The sequence below is a fragment of the Ursus arctos genome, unplaced genomic scaffold (genome assembly GCF_023065955.2).
Source record: "Ursus arctos isolate Adak ecotype North America unplaced genomic scaffold, UrsArc2.0 scaffold_20, whole genome shotgun sequence".
NCBI classification, from domain to species: Eukaryota; Metazoa; Chordata; class Mammalia; order Carnivora; family Ursidae; genus Ursus; species Ursus arctos.
Window position 1 is genome coordinate 14,847,080 of NW_026622875.1, and position 20,803 is coordinate 14,867,882.

At 43.5% G+C, this 20,803-nt stretch overlaps 2 pseudogenes; both read right to left on the reverse strand.

Annotated features, from left to right (window-relative positions):
* Nucleotides 1–2,494: 2,494 nt before the first annotated feature.
* On the reverse strand, nt 2,495–2,801 carry LOC113253690 (60S ribosomal protein L37a-like; annotated as a pseudogene).
* A 16,294-nt stretch (nt 2,802–19,095) lies between these two features.
* LOC113254049 (elongation factor 1-alpha 1-like) lies at nt 19,096–20,470 on the reverse strand (annotated as a pseudogene).
* Between the last annotated feature and the right edge of the window lie 333 nt (nt 20,471–20,803).

The following is a 20,803-nucleotide window of genomic DNA, read 5'->3' on the forward strand; positions in this document are numbered from 1 at the left end:
GGCAAGACACTCACATTGCGGCAATCGAACACAGGGCTGGAACAAACAGCATTTAGAACTACTGCACCTTTAATCTGACAATGCCCCTGCCCAGATATAGAAATATTTCTCCTAGCCTCCTCTTAATCACTGGGTAATTGAGTTACATCCGAAAATCATGTCTCGCAAGTACTTAATGGTCGACAGTGTGTGTCTCTTTCTTTTCCACTGAAAGCCTGGAATGCAAAAGAATTATCCCAAAGAGCTTCTGCTTCCCTCGATGCAAAAATAACAATTTGATGGTCTGGTTGGGTTTCACTGAGTTTAGCCCTATAGGAACTTTTTAAAGGATAAAACCAGAATGATTATTAATTTTATTGCCTGATTGCTCTATTTCTGTACTTGTCACTTCATTCAATTCTATCTTCTTCCCTACCTGGTGTGATGGAATGAACAAAAACAATTTTCCCAATCATCTTGTTCAGTCACATCCTCCAGGCAGGAACAAAAACCTCTGTCTTCACAAATGCTAAGGGAAAGGGAAAGTCGGTGTTGGGGAGAGGAGAGGAAAGGTACTGATAAATCAGCCAACAGGAGGCGGAATGGACGAAGTTGGAAGAGCCATTGGAGAGCCCCGGGGGCTGTAAGGTAGATCGGCATTGGAAATATTGCCCGCTGCCAGAGGCGTGGTTCAGTTACTCGTTTGCTTTGTGTCCCTTAAGAAGGCCTCTGCCATGCCTAGACCCCACTCTACAGTATGCAAGGAGCTAGTTTGGTGCTGGTAGCCGACGGACTCAGGTGGAAGAGGGAGCCTGCTAGCTCTTCGTGGAGAGTCTGGAGGTTAGATTTAACAACACGTAGAATTTTATAGAGGGTCAAATTTGTGCTAAATAAAAAGCAAGTGACATTGTGATCATGGTGAGAGCACCCTGCAGTGGAGTTGCCCGCCCACTCCCAGGGGAGCAGGGGGCTGCCTTCCCCCAAGGCTCAGGGACCGTTGGCCAGGGAGGCTGTGGACAGGACTCTGGAGAGGTCGGGCTGGATGCATGCTGAGTTTCCTTCTAAAGATTCTTTGAACTGTGTATTGGTTGCTCTATAAGGACACTTTCTGAGATCTCAGGGTTGAGGTGAGAAGAAAAACAGCAAATGTTTCTCGAGCAGACATAATCTACTAAGCACGAAGGAGTGCTTTAATGCTCCTCACCCTCCTGTGAAGAAGATACCAGGCCCCTCTCTAGGCAAAGACACTTGGGCTCAGACAGACGCAGTACATTTTGCAAGGTCATCCCGGCGTAATAAGGCAAGGAGCTAAGATTTCCCAACAAGATGCTATGTTGCCAAAATCGGGGCTATGTTCTCCCTCATAGGTTTAGAAATTTAAAAAAGATGATCTTTTCGGGGCGCCTGAGTGGCACAGCGATTAAGCGTCTGCCTTCGGCTCAGGGCGTGATCCCGCCGTTGTGGGATCGAGCCCCATATCAGGCTCCTCCCCTGGAAGCCTGCTTCTTCCTCTCCCACTCCCCCTGCTTGTGTTCCCTCTCTCACTGGCTGTCTCTATCTCTGTCGAATAATAATTTAGAAAAAAATCTTAAAAAAAAAATAAATAAAAAAATAAAAAAGATGATCTTTTCAATATGAACAACAGAATGCCACTATCTGCAATTATATGGGAATGGTGGGACATACTTCCTGCCGAACAATTTTGATTTTTCCCCTTATTACCAATAAATATTTCCTTGGGTAAACAAGTCAGATATACAGGCAAACGGAAGGAAGAAAAGGAAAACCAGCTGCGTTCCCACCGCCAGCGGATGAGGACTGTCGCCACTTTGCAGCCAGCTGCTTTCCAACACTCCAAGCAGGTGCAAATGAGCTTTGTTTATAAACTACCAGTTTTGACAGGGAGTCTTGAGAATAATCCCACAGAGGAAGATAAGGTTCTAGAAATGGAAGGCTTGAATTAATCATCATAGATGCCACCTTGAAGCTGGGCAGCTCCCCACTGGGATCTGGACAGCTTCTTTCTTTTGCCCAGGCCTTTGGCCCCCAAAATTTCCCATCATGGCATTTCAATAACACATGTCAACAGAGCCCTGATGTCCTAGACTTTTCAGAATAGCAACTGGAGTTGCCAGCCACACTATCTGAGAGGAGAGAGGAAAGTAAAGGGTACTATGCACCACACTTCAACTTCCTTCCACAATTTTTTTCCAATAAAAATTAGAAGGAATTTTTTAAGGGGGGGAGGGGCGGGGGGAGAGGGAGAGACAGAATCTTAAGCAGACTCCACACCCAGCGGGGCTCGATCCCACGACTCTGAGATCATGACCTGAGCGAAATCAAAAGTCAGACCTTTAGCTGACTGAGCCACCCAGGCGCCCCAGAATTAGAAGAATTTTTAATTTTCAGGCATTTTGAGAAAGTAAGACTAATGCAACACAAGTTGGAACATCTAATTAATAAACTTAACAACAAGCCAAAGTAATTTTGTATAAATTTACCCATTTATTATAGGCTAGTAGTATTGTTTCAAATGGTGGAGCTTCTCCTGGTCTTTCAATTCCTCCAGTCCTCTGAGGGCTGACTTTATGGTAATGGCCTAAATGGTGTAGGTCCAGGCACCACGGGCTACCATTTTCATTGCAGGAACCACGATACCAGATCCCCATAAGTCGTCTTTTCCTCTTGATTTTGCCACAGAAGGAGCAAGTGTACTTGGCGTGCTGGCTTACTTCAACCTTCTTCATCGTTTTCCTGAGGGAGGCACCATAACGGGTCCCATATTTACCAATGATTCTGACCTTCTTGCTGTGTTTAGCCATGTCGCCGCAAACTAGGTCTCAGCCCAGCGAGTCCTTCCACAATTTTTAAGAAGTTTGGGTACATGAGTAACTGAGAGAGAGGCCTGAGGTCATTTATTTCCTATGTGGAAAAGGGGAAACACTGACAGTCACTCTTCTGGAATGCTCTGGCCATTCAAAACTTGGAGGGTGACTAACTCATTTATTGTTCAGCTATTAATCATGCCTCAAACCTGCCAGCAAGAAGTGGAACACCTAATCTGGAGAAAGGGGGAAGCAGGGGAAGGGAGGCTTGGTGAAATTCACCTGCAGGAAGGGGTGGGGGTCACCAACACACTGCTCTAGGCTGTCTAGAAAAAATGTTGAGATTCTGGCAATTGTTCTTGTGACACCCACGCTTGATGGTTTATTGCTCCCTCTCTGTTTGGCAGGAAGCCCTTAAACCAAAAAGGTGAGAGCCCTCTTTTTCAGAGACAGCAAGGAGGAGGAAGCTGAGACTGAGCCCCATTTTGGATCCAGTCCTGTAAGAAGACCTCAGCAGTGAAAGCAGATGGCAGCTCTGGAAGGGACAGAAAGACAGTAGTGACCCTTGCAGAAAGAAAAGAAGAATGCAAACATGGTGGCCGTTCTGGACTTTACCTTCTGGGAGGTTTGACAGCAGAAGATTCAGTGGCCCCTCTCTGGGATGCAGGCACTCCATTCCTGAGACAATGAGCCCAGGAGTAGGAGATACTTTCCAGGTGACTCTGACCACCTGCGGGGGCATGCATACCGCTGAGGTGAGGCTTGCTACTGTTTCTCAGCCTGCTAAACTTCTTTGCCCTACAAAGGATGAAGAATCATCAATCCGGTGCAAGGGAATGCAATCAATAAGTGGGTTTGAAGCACCCACAATGTGTCCACCAACGTCCCAATGCTGTCCTAATGAACAAAAAAAAATCTGACTGATTTTCTGCCCTCAGTGGTATTACAACTGCTTACTTGCAACAAGAGACAATGGAGATCGTACACAGAGGTGATAAGAATTAACTGCTCCTTAGCAGAAGAACTAGAAGAGGCTCTTGTTTCTCTGGAAGTAGAACTCTCATTATTCATCTAGCACATAGGGAGAAGGCGAGCGGCCTCCACACTCATATTCAGGTGGTATAAAGTTTTACTCTCTATCGTTGCTTGCTTGGATTATTGGAACAGCTTCTTAAAGGTGATTTCCAAGAGGAGGAAAAAATAATAGCAAATATTAGTGGGCATTACATGTAACAAGAATTAGATCCATTTTGTGAAACGTCTGTAATGTGCATATAGATAATGGGTAATAATGCAACATGTTTTGTCTACTACAGTTCTCCAAGGAATAAATAAATGTCAGAAGTAAGAGTCAATGCAAATCTGATTGAATACGCTCTTGAAGCCCTCAGAAGCTTCCCGTGGCCCTCATAGCTTAAACCCAGCCCTTCCTGATTTGCCTTCCTGCCAAGTCCAGCTAACCATCCCCTTATTTTCTTCTCTACTCCCTTCACCTGCTCCCTTCTTCCATACCTCCAGGACTCGGCTCAGCTGTCACTCTTTCCAAGAAGCCTTGTTTTACCAGAAAAGTGTTTCATAATCAAGATATGTCTGTAAAAATCTAGATAATACAAAGTTAAAGAGATTTCTGAATGGCATAACTTTTTAGGGCTTTTAATTGGCAAATGCACCTGTAATTATTGAAGGAAAGTTAGGAAACGCAGCGTCCAGTGTTTCCAGAACTTCAGTGTGCACAGAGTAGTTCATCCCGAAGGACTAGGTTTCCCCAGCACATCCAGGGGGACCTTGGAGCTTCCCCGCTTCTCAGGTGTTTGTGAAGGAACCTGTGTTAGCAGGGAGAAGGTAAGTGGTCATTTGAGGGAAAGGCAGTGTAACAGGAGTGAAAGTTGAAGATGGGATGAAGCATGATTTGAGGGGGCTGGATGCAGCCTGAGGGTGGTGAGCTGGGAGCAGGGTGGGGAGCCCGCTCAGCCTCCGTTGAATGGGAGGCAGCTGGCCTGCAGGAAGGCTGTCGCTAATCTTAGGTGGAACAGTAAACTCTAGTCCTTCATGCTTGGGTCATTTCAACATGAGGTTCCAAAAGGGGCCACTGTCCTGGTTGAAATTGGACTATAAAAGGTCCAAATGGCCTGGAGAACTAGAGGACACAGAGCCCACTCTCAGACTTCTCTGGCTCCGAATCTGATGAGAGTTGTCATCGAAGCTTAACAGGAGCCAACGTTTACAGAGCACTTGCTGTGTGCCAGGCCCCGGTCTCAGGGCTCTATGTTACTATTCATTTAATCCAGTAAGGTCGGTGTTGTAATTGTCTCCACTTTGGAGGTGAGGAAGCCAAAACAATTAGTGTTGTTCTAGTTATCTATTAATGTATCATAAAGCACTTCAAAACTTTGTATTTGAAACAGCAACCGTTTTATTATATATCATGATTTTGTAGGTCAGGAATCAACTGGGTGATTCTTCTGTCCCAGGTAGTGTTGATTGGGGTTATTTGCTCTCACACAGCTGAGGGCCGCACTGCATTGGACTAGGGTCCGTGAAGGCTCTGCTCACCTGCCAGGTGCCTCCATGGGAAGGGCTGTAAGGCTGGGCTTGGCAGAGCCCCTGTCCTCCTCCTGTCGTCTCAGGTTCTCCCTGTGGTCTCTGTAGCTGCATAGTCTGATTTTACCTGATGGCTTAAGGCTCCAAGAGACAAGAAGTGGAAGCTGTGTTTCTTAAGGCCTGGGCCAGAAACTGTGACAGGTCTACTTTTATCACATTCCCTTGGTCAGAATCGTCACAGAGTCATCTCAGAGTCAGTGGAACGTGCATTGACCTCACCTGTGCATGAAAAGAGTATCAGAGACTTCGTGGCCATCTTTAACCTGCCACGATGGTAGAGAGAGGATTGGAACCCAGGAAATCTGGCTCCAGAAATTGTGCTTTTTTTTTTTAAGATTTTATTTATTTATTTGAGAGAGAGAGAACGCACAAGAGAGCACAGAGGGAGAGTGAGAAGGAGAAGCAGAGTCCCTGCTGAGCAGAGAGCCTGATGTGGGTCTCAATCCCAGGACCTTGAGATCACGAACTGAGCTGAAAGCAGATGTTTAACCCACTGAGCCACCCAGGCGCCCCAGAGACCGTGCTCTTAACTACCACACTGTAATGTCTCAATGACTCAAACTGGCATCTCCTCGGACATCAACACAGGGAAGGCTACCTGCAAGGATTTAGCTTCAAATTAAGGGCCTTTCTTAGTACAGGCTGAATAATCTGGGTAATTCCCTCTATTTGGTATGGGTAGACACAGCCCGAGTTAAGATTTGGGTTTGGCGATCTTGTAGGTGCCATCAACACCTAGAAGGTAGTATGTCCGGTTGTTTCACCATCAGGATGAGTCAATGCACACGTGCCCTGCCTTCTGACTCAGAGGGGTGCTGTGTGGCTCTCGATGACACAGGTGTCAGTACAAAAGGGCACAGCTTGACCTCTCAGAGAAGCATGAGCCCTAGTGGATAAATCTGTCCAAGAGATCTGCCCAAATATTGATTGGTTTTAGCATTGTTTCATGTCTCTATGGTTATAGGTAGAAAATTAACTTTTGGCAGGCACTCGGCCTCCACCCACTCTCCATAAAGTAGGACATCGCTAACGGAAAGTCCTCATCCTCTTTTTAAAATGAAATACACTCATGGGTTCTAAAGTAGACTAAGTTTAGAAATTCATGTTACGGTTTTTAAAAGGCAGGGACATTTTAACACATTTGTTCTTTTATATTTATACATCTGACTTTTTAAAATTATACGTTATTCTTTTGGCCTGTACCTTTGGATAGGTATTTCTCCAGTAATTTTTAGTATTACTTTTCCTCAGTCATATTTGTTGTTAAAAAATTCACATACGTATTAGAAAGCAAAAACAAAAACAGAAAGAAGAGAAGTGAAATTTGGAAAATTATATTGAGAGCAATGGCCGAAAGCATTTGTCATGTCGATGAGCTAAAATCATGTCAATTTTAGCTTTCATACATTTATGCTTTTAGCATATTTATTGTGCCCTTATGTATCAGGCACTGAGCTAGGCACTGGAGAAATGTTAAATGGACAGAGCTGCTAAGAAAAGGTAGATAGATACTAATAACACTAAGAATAGGAAACACGTCTAGTACTTATTACATACCAGCACTGTATTTCTCATAGCAACTGTATAAAGAGGGTTCTATTACTAACCTGCATTTTACTGAGGAGGAGAGAGTAACACAGAGAGTAACTTGGCCAAGATCTTACAATTAGTAGCAAGAGCTAGGATTGGATCCCGTATAACCTTGTGCTAAAACAAAACAAAAAAAAGTCTGTGCTCTCAACCCCCGTGGGACGTGGCCTCTTGTTAATAAGAGAGTCTCAGAACCATGTAATAACAAACTGTGATCCATGCCATGGCATTGAGGAAGCCATGAAAATGTATATAATAACAGGGGGATTCAGGTGGGCAAGGGAAGGTTCCTCTGAGAAGGTGATGCTTCTTTGAAACTTTGTTCATTGTCAGGAATAAATTTTAATAAAACTATGTAGTTAGTATTTCTTGTACACTTGTTACATGCTAGGTAGGACTTTAATGCTTTCATCATTCACTCATTTTATCTTGACCAGGTCCCCCTGAGGTAGATACAGTAACTGCCTCTTTTATGTGGGGGAGGGAACTCAGGCTCAGAGGGGTCCGGAGCTTGCTGAAGCCCACACAGCTAGAAAGCATCGAGTCAGCCTTTGAATCCAAGCCTCCACGCTGCTGGTCTTAATGAAAGGAAAAGGCAGAGCACTCACGTCGTCCCACTGCCCAAAGACGCTCGCGTTGACTTTAAGGACTGATTCCAAGCTGTAAAACGTTGAGCAAGGAGAGCAAAAAGTGTGTAAGACCAGATTCTGAGGCAGTGAAAGCATTAAGACTAAGGGGTTTTTTGACCGTTTTGTTTCTTAAATACTTTTTATTATGGTGAAATATACGTAACTTAAAAGGCACCACGTTAGCCATTTTGAAGTACACAGCGCAGTTGTATAAGTACGTTCGTGTTTGTGCAGCCGTCATCACCATTTCCAGAAATTTTTAACCATTAAAACTCAGTTTTAAAAGACAGAACTTAAAGCGCTAATCGTATCAGTGAGCTTTCGTGCGGGTCAGTTTTAACTTTCACACATTTATTTTTTTAGCATATTTATTGAGCCCTTATGAATCAGGCACACGCACGCTAAGAACAATCGATATTTGGGCGGATCTCTTAAAGGTGTAGGCAGCAGGTGTGGTATGTGCTTCCTCTGTGCTCATTCCGGCTGCCCTTCCCCTGTCAGTGGTGCGGTCCAGAAGCCTGAGTTCAAGGATAAATCTCACTCACTTGAAATTGAATGACCAGCTCCAAATATAGAAAGTCAAAGTTAAAATGCACTGTTTTCCTTTCATAGACTTTGAAGACTGAACTACAATTGCAAAATAAATAAATAAATAAAATAAATAAAAAACCTTCCCACCTAACTATAGTAATTAAACCTAGAGCGTACAGAAGACAGCCTAGAGGTCCTTGGTGGTCTTCAGAGTACCCAGTACGGCATGAGGCATATTGCAGAGGCTCGGTATTTTTTTAATTGAGATTAGCATTACTGTGATTAACCCATGTGTGTATCAAAGCTTTTAGCAAAGTTACAGACCAGGGCTTCTCAGACTTTAATGTGTGTGTGAATCATCTGCTGTCTTGCTAAAATGCAGATTCGGATTTAGAAGGTCCGGGGTGTGGCTGGAGATGCTGCATTTCTAACGTGATTCCAGGTGATGTTGGTGGTCCTATCTTAGGACATCCATAGGGTCCTAGAATCATACAGTGAAGCTGTACACATTTATTAGTATATTTATTTGGGGCCAAATAGATGCCCTCCCTTTGACTTCCCACTGGCTTTGCACTGCGTGGGATATTTCAGACAGTTGCTACTTGCTCTAGCAAACTTCTGTTCTCGAGACAGTCCCTGCCAACTGGGGATTTCAGAAGGTTCTGGGATTGGAAGAGAACTCTCGTCATTTTGGCTTGTGCTGTTTTCTGCATGCTTTAAGGCAGTAGTTCTCAAAATCTGAGCCATTAAAAATTCATGCTGGTGACCACTAGGAGGGCCCTCTAATACAGCAGTCTGTCTTCCTGCCTTACTCATGCATTCCCTACTGCATTCCACGACTGTTATTCCAACACTTTTCCATACTCTTCGAGCACTGTCTTCTTCCCCTACGCCCCACTCCTTTGCATCCTGTAATCTCTCCTCGCACTTTGTGGAAAGGGAGGCCCCAGTTTCTCCATCCATCTTCCTTTTAGGCTTATGGTATTTTTATGCCAACCCTCCCTCTTCAACCCATATTTTATCCTTCTTTTTTATCCATTCGTTTCTATGATCTTTCTCATCAGAAAGTTAATTCCTTCACCCGTGCTTTTTCAAAAACACTTTGCAGGGAAACGGAGCTTGTATAGAAACCTTGGATCAGAACTTGCAGTTCTATTGATTACGCGTGCTACATTGTTGAATGCCCAAATGTTAAAATCAATATTCATCCAAAATTGAGGCCAAAGCCAAAGATCAGCTTCATAAAATAAACATGAGGGAGAGAAGGGTGAATTTGGAACTTGACCAACAAACTTAGTGATCATTGCAATTGCATTATTTGAGCTTTTAGGAGACTGAAGTTAGAAGTCTGGCTAGATCAGTAGGTATTCAACACAGTCAGCTGCTGGATTTCTGCTGCCGCCTCCAGTATGCTGCATGCTTTTGACACTAAATAGCCGCTCATTTTAAATGAAGTTGGTGGAAAAACAAGATATCCGGGGACACCTCACTTTTATCTGATACTTTTTTTCTTCATACCATTTCTTTTTTCAAAATAAAAATCATATATATATATAATTATATAAATATATAAAATAAAATAAAAACAAAATAAATATATTATATATAATAAAAAATATATATATATATGGGGTGCAAGTGATGATTTGACATAGTGAAATGATTACTATAGTCAAGCTAATGAACATATCATCTCCTCCCATAGTTACCTTTTTGGCTTGTCATGAGAGCACTGAAATATACCCTCTTTGCAAAATTCCCAGTATTCAGTACAGTATTATTAACTATATCGTCATATTGTCCATTAGGCCTCTATTCATCCTTCCAAACTGCAACGTCTCTCCATTTTCCCACTTCCCCAGCCCCTGGTAATCACCATGCTACTCTCGGCTTCTATGTATTCAATATGTGGAACCTATGTATGAGCGAGATCATGCAGCGTTTTCTTTCTGTGTCTGGCTTATTTCGTAAGCACAATGTCCTCCGGCTTCATCCATGTTGTTGTAAACGACAAGAGCTTTTTCTTTTTTAAGGCTGAATAATATTTCATATATATTCACAAGATAGGGAATCATAGCATTATACTTTCTGGATTGAAGATGATTTATCACAGATGTCATGGTACGGTTTTGGAGTTTCTCCTGCCCATCACATTTTGAAAGGGTTACAAGTTATTCTTATGCTTTTAATACATCCTCCTAATATGTAAAGAATTTCCAAATGGGACTTTTCTTTGAAAGGTGTATGGCTTAAGTGGAATTGAAATAACCATGATTGAAATGCAATTCTGAGAGTTTATTTAATTTAATGTCATGAAAGATGGTACAACAATCTATCCCACCGAGTTAGCATTATTGCATAACCTGTCAGTTGATTTCCCTATTGATCTGTTTAGTAGTTCTTAATAATTGCTTTTGTATATAAAATAAACAACGTTTGCCATCATGAATATTTTGACATTTTATCCTTACAATCATAAACATATACATTTACATTTTAGCTGTCTAACAGAACGTGAATGAAAGGAGCACATGAGGAGACTCTCCATTCTAACTTACAGCTGGACTGTTTACCTGTATTTAGAAGCAACTACTCAGATATAAGAAAGCTAAATGACAGCACATGCCGTGGCAGATCGCATTTTCTGAGGATGACTGTACCAGTATGTACTCCATCCCCCATACTCTTCTCATAACCTGCGAAAGATCAGTCAGATCTATGTTCTTTCCCTTTGAAACTGGGTGGAGGTGACCCTGAGGCCAGGTCATAAAAGGCAGTGTGACCTCTGCCTGGTTCTCTCTCTAAGGACCCTTGCCCTGCGATCCCATCTACTGTGTTGTAAGGAACCCCCCCCCCCCCCCCAACACTCTGGCTAACAGCTACATGCAGTGCTCACACCCAGAATCTACTGCCGGACACATGCTTGAATGAACTTTTGATGATTCTGGGCTAGTCTTCCAGCAAAGGCCCCAGACATCGGGGAGCAGAAACACCAGAAGCTACCCTCTATGCTCCGCTTGAATTCCTGACCCATACAAAGTAGAAGAGACAATATGTATTGTTGCTTTAAACCCTAAGTTTTTCTTTTCTTATTTATTTATTTTTTAAAGATTTTACTTATTTATTTGACAGAGAGAGAACAAGAGAGCACGAATGGGGGAGCAGCAGAGGGAGAGAGAGAGAGAAGCAGACTCCCTGCTGAGCAGGGAGCCCGATGGAGGGCTCGATCCCAGACCCTGAGGGAGACACTTAACCACCTGAGCCACCCAGGTGCCCCTATTTTTTATTTTTTTTAAAAGATTTTATTTATTTATTTGAAAGAGAGAGAGAGAGAGCATGTGTGTGTGTGTGTGTGTGTGTGTGTGTGTGTGTGCATGTAAGCACCAGCAGGGGGAGGGGCTGCGGGGGAGGGACAAGCAGACCCCCACTGAGTGGGGAACCCGAGGCGCCTTTCAACCCCAGGACCCGGAGATCACAATCCAAGCCACAGTCAGACGCTTAACTGACTGAGCCACCCAGGCATCCCTGAATTTTTTCTTTTTCTTTCTTTCTTTCTTTCTTTCTTTCTTTCTTTCTTTCTTTCTTTCTTTCTTTCTTTCTTTCTTTTCTTTCTTCTTTCTTTCTTTCTTTCTTTCTTTCTTTCTTTCTTTCTTTCTTTCCTCTCTCTCTCTCTCTCTCTTTCTTTCTTTTAGTATAAATATGTCCTATGCAGTTTCTGGGAGATACTCATACTAAAAAATTAATTGTTGTTTATGAAAATTTGAATGTAACTGTGCATCCTGTATTTGTATTTGCTATCTGGCAACCCTACCTGCAGTATGAATCTATGTGGATCTGCACTAGCCCATTCACTGAACCCCTGCAACATCGGGGAGGCCACAGACGTGGCCGCAGACCTGGGTATTAGCTCACTGGAAGCTGAGGACCAAGCAGAAAAACAGACGGCGGCGGACTGCGGCTGGGACTGAACGTCCTTCCCCCATGGGGCTCACAAGTTCTCTCTGATCCCAGGCCCATGTCTATGATTGTTTCAATTAGAGCTGACAAATGGCTGCAGAAAACTATTTTTAAAAGTAAAGAAAAGTCTGCAAAAAATTATGTCTTTACTTTTTTTTTTGGTTTTTCTATGCACCTGACCATCATGTATCTTTTTTTTTTTTTTAAAGATTTTATTTATTGATTTGACAGAGAGAGACAGCCAGCGAGAGAGGGAACAGAAGCAGGGGGAGTGGGAGAGGAAGAAGCAGGCTTCCAGCGGAGGAGCCTGATGTGGGGCTCAATCCCAGGACTCTGGGACCACGCCCTGAGCCGAAGGCAGACGCTTAAGGACTGAGCCACCCAGGCGCCCCTGACCGTCATGTTATCTTGACTACTTCCGATAAAGGTGCTGTTCATCCGTAGTCACACTACTAAATGAAGACTCTTGCTCCTTCAATTTCTACGTATGAGCAAAGGTGATGCTGTGGGCTCCACATTTTAAAACAGTCCTTTTTCTTTAAAAAAAATTTTTTTTTCTTTCCAGTAAGGAAAAGCAAATGAAACGAGGTGACAGAGGTGACGTCTAGGGATTTGCTTCAAAATAGCCACAGGCGTGGGCGTGGCTGGGTGTAGAAATGCAACAGCCTGGGCAGGCTGGGAATTTGCTGGCTGGGAAGTTGATGATGGCTACTTGGGGACTGCTTTACTCTTCTTTCTACTTTAATCCACGTTTGAAGTTTTCCATGATAAAGAGTTAGAAGGAAGGAAGGAGGCATATAAACATATAACACAGCTAAGCCTATTTTATGCTGTAGAATCAGAGGCTGACACAAGTGGAAAGACATTAAACCCCAACTAAGTTTCATTGCAGACGACATAAGGGAGGGCTGGTGACATAGTGACTCTATCAAGAGCCACACATGCAGCACTTGAACAGAAGCCTTTGAATTCCATGCCAGTGTTTCACAAGGGTCACATTAGACTGTATCCTTTCATCTTTCCTGTCTCGTGTATCATCATTTGACAACCATCAAATGTTTGGAAGCTATTTTTAAACAATTATGTTCCCTTGGATCTCAGTGGGAATGCGTGGATTCATTTTTCTTCTCTAGAGAAAGATTTAAGGATGTTTATCAACACTTGAATATAATATAATAAAACACATAGACACACTAATAAATAATGAGTGATCAAGATGATCTAAAAGGAAAAGTGGGTTCAGAAACTCAACCAGGATTAAAGCCAACCAGAACCAGGACTAAAGATAGTAGTAGTTACCAAACTGATATACCCTGGAAAGTGATAGGATAATGAGAAAGGAAAAAAGTTGCCCACGACATCTGGAATGGATTTGACTTTCACAGCTTAATGTCAACACTATTACAAGGTGGTCTAAGGCTCATGGTGTCATTTTGTTCTCCTGTTGGACAGAAACAATCTTACAGATATCTATATCAAATGAGGTCACTCTCAGACCATGACTGACACAAAAACAAGGTCACTGTGTAATAAAAAACACTAAGCATTCCCTTGCTGGCTTACTGGGCAACTAGTCTGTCCTCCCTCCAGAGAAGACCTGTTGGGATGTCCAATCATAGAACTACCTCCATTTTCTGATAATCCAGAGGAAGCCCCTGCTTCCTTAAACCCTTGGGTTTGAGTCCAACCCAAATGAAGTTCATATTCTTTACCAGCTTCTTTCCGACACCCTCTTACTGAGATGCTCCAGGTTTCTCCATGGGTGTGTTCCCCTCACAGCAACCTGTAAAAAAAAAACAAAACAAACCCAACTTGTTCAAGGTATCTCCAGTGGTCTTTGTCCGAAGAACACTGATAAAAGCAAAGCCAATTATCTGTTAGTGCCATTTCTTACATGAGACAATAAAAAAATGTCATCAGAAATGCATATCTTTTGGGACACGTGGGTGGCTCAGTGGGTTGAGCATCTGCCTTTGGCTCAGGTCATGATCCCAGGGTCCTGGGATGGAGCCCCACATTGCATCAGGCTCCCTGCTCAGTGGCGAGTCTGCTTCTCCCTCTTCCTCTGCCCTGCTTGTGAGCTCTCTCCCTCTGACAGATAAATAAATAAAATCTTTTTTAAAAAAAAATGCATATCTTTTTGCTCTTTGGAGAGTGCATGTGGTTGTTTATTTGTGGAGTATTTGGGGAAGGCAGTAGTAAAGAAGGACTAAGTTTATGGAGCTTTCTTATATCTTTCAGACTGAAAATCAGTGGTTACTGACATTTAAGAGTGTCCAGAGTAGTTTCAGGTGTGATAATGAGTTTTAGTTGTGTGTTGGTTTTTTCTTTTTTTTTAAAGCACTTATCTTTTAGAGATAGACACTGAAATCCATCCAGGAGAGAGGGGAAGTGGGTGGAGGTGTGGATGGAAAGACTGGTCATGGGTTGATAATAATCAAAGCTGGGGGATGAGTATAATAGTTCATGATGGTGTTTTCTTTACCTTTAAAATTTTCCATGATAAAAAATAAGAATAAGAAGATTCCTGGAGTCCAATTGCCCATCTGTGTTTCCAGGCTGGGGAGCGCAAAGGCTAAATGAGGCTGTGTCTCAATATGTTGAGAATCAGGGTATTGGAATTTAGTAGAGGATTCCAGAGTTATATGTGGGTGTGGAGGTGAGGTAAGGACAGACTTTTGTAAGATGTTGTCCAAAGGCATTTGGATTTTTAGGGAGATTTTAAGCCAAACGGACGACTACAACTGTAACATCCATCAGACAGGGTTGGATAGCCGGGGATGAGGCAGCTGGGAAGGAATGTGAGATGTGAGAACACAGCAAGAAGGTCTGGAATGGTAAGTGAGAGTTCAAACCTAGAAATATTCCTTTAGTAGAGCCTCGCATGCTTCAGGTCTTATCTACGGCTGTGGAAGTGGTTCTGAAAGGTTACATTGTACCTGCTTGAGTCACAGTCTCCAATCATTTCACATTTTTAAGTTGGATATCCAGATCTCCAAGGTCTGCCGGTTAAAACTCAGACTCTGTGTTTTTGAAAATAAATTTTAAAAATTTCTCTCCATATGAATGGGTTTGTCTTCTTTTACCTCTAAGTAGTTCTGGAAAGAAGGAGCGATTCATTCAAAGAATCTTATTGAGCCCCTGGTATGTACGAGGCACAGACCTACATGCTGGAGATAAATGGCACCTGACTCTGTAGAGCTGAGGGTCTAATGAGGAAGAGAGAAATGACCCCAACAACCTTTTAAATATAAAGATACAAATTAAGGTAAGTGCTTTGAAGAAGTACAAGGAGGCATTAAAGCCTATGACTTATTCTAGTTGGAAGAATTTCCTGTGTAATTGAACTCTTTGGAAGCTGGGATTACTGGGAAAATGGAAGTTTACAAGGCAGTGCCAGGAAATGGGACTAGGAGCGGGCTGTCAGTCTGGCTGATCAAAAGCCTTGGCTTTTACTCTGAAGACAAGGCAAGGAGGGCAAAGTGACGTGCTCACCCGGGAGATGAAATTTGTGGGTACAAAGAGTCCTACAGTGACAAAACCATCTTAGCTAATAGAAAAATGTCACGATCTGGTGCATTCCCTGAACTTGCCCTTCACGGGAGGAATCAATTTCAGTGACAGGAACTCAGAAGCTTGAGATATGGGGTGAATGATTCTTGTCACACACTTGGATGAAAAACTATCAGCTGAAAAGAATAAAATCATACAAGTAAATAGCTTGTGTTTTATCCGCATGGAGCTCCTGCATTGCAGTCACTGGTAGCTTATCTCCAACGATGTTCAGCACCAGCCAAGTCCTTCCCCTTGTGTATCTACATGCTGCTTCCCTGTTGAAAGGTAGGCTCTGTTCATCTTCTTCCTTAAATCTGGCTGCCGAGTAGTTGTTTGTCATCAGCAAGTGGCAGAAGAGACTCCGGACCCTTTCTAGGCTCAGGTTGTAAGATCACTGACAGCGTCTGCTTTCTATTTCTTGGAACCTTGAGCCACCCTGTAAAAAGTCTAGCTGGACTGCTCTCCTAGAGAAAGGTGCCTTGAGGAGAGCCACTGAGATCCCCAGATGAGGGAGTGAAGAAACCAGGTTGGATACCCAGTTCACTTACCGTTATTACATAAAAACAAGCCAACTGGGTTGACCCAACCCACAAAACCCTGACAATCAAGAATACCTTGTTTTAAGACACTGTGTTTTGGGGTGGCTTTGGCAACAGGTAACCAGAAATCACCTTTAACTCCCAGTACCTATAAGAAGCATAGCTTGTGCTCCACAAATGCTTGTTAGGCCAAATTTGAGTTGAACTGTCTTTTGTAGAATCTCCGAGATCTCTCTAAATATCACTGCAGCTTTTAGTAAGGGGCAACGGGGAAAATTAGCAGAATGTGGTGAATTGTCTTGCATGCACTCCTATGGGATATAGGTGGAATGACAGTGGTCAAGGCCATATTCATATTTACTGAGTCTCTGTGATGAGCCGGGGACAGTACCGTGCGCTCAACACATGCTATCCCATTTCATTCTCAAAACTACCATTCAGAGGAGGTGGTATAATCTTCCCCATTTTAGAGATGAAAAAACCGAGGCCACAAAGTTGCCGAATGGCAGAGCCCGATGGATCCATTTGATTTCAGCGCCAGTTCCCTTGCCTAAAATGCTCGCTTTTTTCTGGAGGGAATTCACTGGAAGTCACCTAGGGAAGTTACTGAAAAGTTCCCATGATGCAGTGGCAGGTTCTTAGCAATTGTCCCTCGGAGCCTGAGCCTGACCGGACTCTCCGATGTCTACTCTGTGTGAGTGTGGGGAAAGGTGTATTTGAAGGTGGAGGGGATGTGATAATGGCTGTATTGGAATTCACCCCTGCTCCCTGGAATAACAGCCAGGCACTGGCCCCTCCCTGCTCCCCACAGAAATGCTCTCTGGCATTAAGTATCACCCAGGTCAGAGCTACAGGAACTCCAGCATTTGTCTGAAAGCTAGAACATTCCCAGATGCTGGAGGAGGCCAAGAGAAATAGTCATAAAGTATGGAGAGGGGAGGAGGCCAGCGGGAAAAATCTGCCGCATTCTTTTAGACCTCCAACGGGCAGGGCAGGAGGCCCCACTCCCTGAACACCACTCCTAAACCTCCCAGGGGTGCAGTCTCCTCCCTCAGCCCAGAGGCTTGCCTGAGGCAGGGAGGGAAGCAAAGGCACCCAGATGAAAAGCTCTGGTTCCATCAATCTTCCCCTTAGCTTTAGATGCCGAGAACTAGCCCGGCAGCACCGTGGACTAGCTCTCTGAAACTTCAGCATTCTCCAGCCCAGAGCTGGCTGCGTCATCCTACTTCGGGGCTTACAGAAGGATGTGTGTTGACAGGCTTACGATATTCCTAAGAGGTCTCGTCTCCTTCCTCCCCAGGCAGTTTTTCCCGTTCTGGGGGCTTAGCCTCCTTCTTCCTGCTTTTAGTCATCTTTCCTCCTCTCTCTCCACAATTAGGTTCAGGAAAGAAAAACACAGAGAGACTGTTCCATCCTGTGGAGTTGGGAATCACCTTGGGAAGAATCTTGAAAGGAGGAACCTAATGTTTGTGGGCTGAATTGAGTAATGTTGTGTTGCCCATCTGGAAAGAGAAGTAAAACTCGCATCGAAAGGGCTTAAAACACCGCTGCTCACCAGGGAAGCTAGTACTGAACATCTCCTGTGGCCCCAGTGTTATACTAAGCACATTAGCGCAATTCTCACAGAAGTTCTGTGAGCTAAGTGTTACTTTATTTCCATTTTGCAGATTAAGAAACTGAGGCTCAATAAGTGAAATAATTTCTAAGTAGCTTTTGGTAGTTCTTTAATCATCTTTTCAATCATTATATGTGGTTGCTGTACATTCTAGTTTTCCATTTCTTCTCTAGCCAGTTTTGGTTACTTATATTGGCTAGGAAATGGTTCATTTCCTACAGGTATTTAAACTTGCTGCCATAGGAGTGGCCGGATGGCTCAGTCAGTTAAGCATCCGATTCTTGATCTTAGCTCAGGTCTTGATCTCAGGGTCGTGAGTTCAAGTTTGCGTTGGGCTCCATGCTGACTGTGGAGCCTGCTTAAAAAAAAAAGTTGCTGCCATAGTTTTACACCTTGTATTTACTTTGGGATTTTAAAAAAAAATTTCAAATCAATTTAACTGCAGCATAATTTGCATATGATAAAATATGCCTATATACCTTTTTTATTTTTATTTTTTTTTTGCCTATATATCATTTTTAAGTATTTAATCCAATGCATTATGACAAAGATCTATACAATCTATATTGTTTATATTGGCACAATCATATACAGAACTTATCCATATGCCCAGAAATTTCTTTTGCTTCTTTTCAGTCAGCCCCCACCATCTGGCCCTGGGCAATCACTGATCTGCTCTTTGTCACTTCAAATATGTTTTGTCTTTCCTAGACTTTCATGTAATTGAGATTATACTATACCCCCTCTTTTGTTTGCAATTTGTGTTTTGGTGAGTTTAGTGGCTTTAAATTCATCCATGTTGTTACATGTTTCAGACGTTTGTTTCTTTTTATTGCCGACTGGCATTCCACTGAATGAATACACACAATGTTTATCATTGTCCTGTTGTTTTCAGCTTTTGATATCTATGAATGTGTTACGTATTCATAACAAATCACCACAAAACTTAGTGATCTATCTTAAAATTTTTTTTTCCTCATTAAATTTTTGTTTTAATGGGTCTCAAAATTCTGTGACAGATTTTTGGTCAAGTTGTTTCCATTAAAAAGCACTGATTTTAAGAACTAATAACTTTAAACTGCCACACACACACACACACACACACGCCAAATGTTCCACAAAACAGTCTCCTTTCCTTCTGAAGGTTTTAAGATGCACTGTTATTATTAACCAGTCTTTTACTATTAAACTTAAATGGCTAATTGATACAAACAGTTCTGAGACCCTTCTTCTGCCACTGATTAAGACGGGGGGGCAGGTATTGGGGATAATATTCATTTAGCCTTCCGAGCTTTCCGGGCAGCCTTGATGACCTTGCCAGCTCTAGCTGCCTTCTTGTCCACTGCTTTGATGACACCCACAGCAACCGTCTGTCTCACGTCACGAGCAGCAGAACGAGCCAGAGGAGGAGTCAGAGAGGCCGTCAACACACACAGGCTGGCCAGGAACCATATCAACAACGGCAGCATCACCAGATTTTAAGAACTTGGGACCATTTTCCAGCCTTTTTCCAGAACGACGATCAATCTTCCCCTTCAGCTCAGCAATCTTGCAAGCCACGTGAGCTGTGTGACAATCCAGCACAGGTGCGTATCCAGCACTGATCTGGCCTGGGTGGTTCAGGATAATCACCTGAGCTGTGAAGCCAGCTGCTTCCATGGGTGGGTCATTTTTGCTGTCACCAGCTACATTGCCATGACGAACATCTTTGACAGATATGTTTCTGACATTGAAGCCCACATTGTCCCTGGGAAGAAACTCGTTCAAAGCTTCATGGTGCATTTCAGCAGACTTTACTTCAGCTGTAGCACTGACTAGAGCAAAAGTGACCATCATGGCAGGTTTAAGGACACCAGTCTCCACTCGGCCCACAGGGACAGCACCAATACCACCAATCTTGTAGACGTCCTGGAGAGGCAGACGCAAGGGCTTGTCAGTTGGATGAGTTGGTGGCAGAATGCAATCCAGAGCTTCGAGCAGTGTGGTTCCCCTGGCGTTCCCATCTTTACGGGTGACTTTCCATCCCTGAACTGAGGCATGTTAGCGCTTGGCTCCAGCACGTTGTCACCATTCCAACCAGAAATTGGCACAAATGCTACTGTGTCGGGCTGTAGCCAATTTTCTTAATGTAGGTGCTGACTTCCTTAACAATTTCCTCGTATCTCTTCTGGCTGTAGGGTGGCTCAGTGGAATCCATTTTGTTAACACCAACGATTAGTTGTTTTATACCCAGTGTGTAAGCCAGAAGGGCATGCTCATGAGTCTGCCCATTCTTGGAGATACCTGTTTCAAATTCACCAACACAGCAGCAACAATCAGGACAGCACAGTCAGCCTGACCTGTGCCTCAATCATCTTTTTGAGTAAGTTTCTGTATCCTGGGGCATCAATGATGGTCACATATTTGCTGGTCTCCAGTTTCCACAGGGAGGTATCAATAGTGATACCACGTCCACGTTCGGCTTTCAGTTGATCCAAGACCCAGGCACCTGAAGGAGGCTTTTCCCATCTCAGGAGCCCCCTTCTCAAATTTTTCGATAGTTCTTACGTCGATCCGACCACATCTGTAGATCAGATGACCAGTAGCGGTTGACCTGCCCGAATTTACATGTCCAATGACAACGTCGATGTGAGTCTTGTCTTTTCCCATTTTGGTTTAGGTTGAGTGGTGGTTTTCACGACATTTGTGTTCTGGTGGCAAACCTACTGGGAAAAAGAAAACTTAAGTGATTTAAGAAGGAAATACCATTATATCACAGTTTCTGTGGGTGAGGGATTTGGGTCTCGCTCAGCTGGATGCTTCTGCCTGCAGGTCTCTCACACAGCTGTGAGCAAGGTGTTGGCCAAGCTGCTCATTCTCATCTTCACGGTGTTCGGCAGGATTCCATTTCTTGAGGGCTGTTGGACTGAGAGCCTCAGTTCCTCTCCGGCTGTTGGTTGGGGGCCTCCCTCAATTCCTTGTCATGTGGGCCTCTTCAAAGAG